Consider the following 1490-nt stretch of genomic DNA (forward strand, 5'->3'; position numbering starts at 1 on the left):
ATATTTAAGAAGTACTGGCTCAGACCCGCCTTTTACGCCTGTAGTCCTTGGGTTTTCTTGCCCTGAGATGGAGTTTTGGGCACTGGGGTATTACTCGTTATGATGCCGGGATAGGACGTCAGTGATCTTGTTATCGGTGCCTTTGTTGTGCTCGACTCTCCAGTTATAGTCCTGGAGATCGAGGCAGCACCGCATTAAACGTTTATTCTGATTCCTAAACGCAGTTTGATACCGCAGGAGGTTATGATCAGTATGCACCGTTAGTAGGAGGGTGTGGTCGGCGTGGTATGACTCAAAGTTTTTCATTGCCAGTACCATTCCTGGCAATTCCTTTTTGAATGTACTATAATGGGTTTCTGCTGGTTTCAATTTCTCGGCGTAATATGCCACTGGGTGCCTAAATCCCTCTTTCTCCTGGAACATTACTACTCTGATGCCGACGTTGCTGGCATCTACTGCTAGGCAAAAGGGCCGTTTGTTGTCGGGGGTGTGCAGTACCGGCCTGGTTTTTAAAACGGCCTTCAAATTATCATATGCCCTTTTCACTCTTCCATGCACCTGCAGGGCTGCTTTCCCCAGAAGAGGTTTGTGATGGGGGCAGCTGCATCCGCAAAGTTTGGAATAAATCTTCGGAAGTACTGCACCATTCCAATGAAGCGTTGGGCATCCCGTTTGGTTCGTGGGTAGACTATATTCCTTATGGCTTCTATATTTGCCTCTTTTGGCACAAGTCACCCATTTCCTACTTGATGGCCCAAGTACGTAATTTCCCCGACTCCGAACTGCCACTTTTTCAGGTTAATTACTAAATTGGCTTATCCCAGGGTAGTGAAAATTTGCTCTAATATCTCTAAGTGCTCTTCCCAGGTGCTGGCATAGGTGATAATGTCGTCCAAGTATATCACATTGTTCTTTATGCCGCCAGTACCTCATTCATCAGACGTTGAAAACAGCTGGGAGCATTTTTTAAACTGAATGGCATAACTTGGCATTGATAGATTCTGCTGGGAGTTATGAACGCTGTCTGAGGGCGCGACTCCTCGGACAGCGGGACTTGCCAATAGCCCTTCTCCAAGTCAATCTTGCTTAGATGGGGGACACTCCCCAGGCTATCTAAACAAGCCTAGGTCCGGGGAACGGGGTAAGGTTCCGACTCCTTTGCTTCATTCAATTTTTGGCAATTGATGGAAAGTCGATCTCCACCACCCTCCTTTGATACTAGAACTACTGGGGAAGCCCAGGGCCTGCAGCTATGTTCTTTAAGACCGAGGTCGAGTTGGAGCTTAACCTACTCCAGGTTGATCTGGTAGTATCCCTGAGCTATGTGTTTTACGCCTTCTCTGATATTTATTGAATGCTGGAGAATGTCCGTGCACCCAAGGGCGTCCTGGAAGACCCGAGAGTGACGAGTCGATATCTATTGGATATCCTCCTGGTGGGCTGCAGTGAGACCAGGAGTAATTTCTTCTATGTTTTTGAGTATTTCCGAA

The sequence above is a fragment of the Macrobrachium rosenbergii genome, chromosome 12, assembly GCF_040412425.1.
Source record: "Macrobrachium rosenbergii isolate ZJJX-2024 chromosome 12, ASM4041242v1, whole genome shotgun sequence".
In the NCBI taxonomy this organism is placed as follows: Eukaryota; Metazoa; Arthropoda; class Malacostraca; order Decapoda; family Palaemonidae; genus Macrobrachium; species Macrobrachium rosenbergii.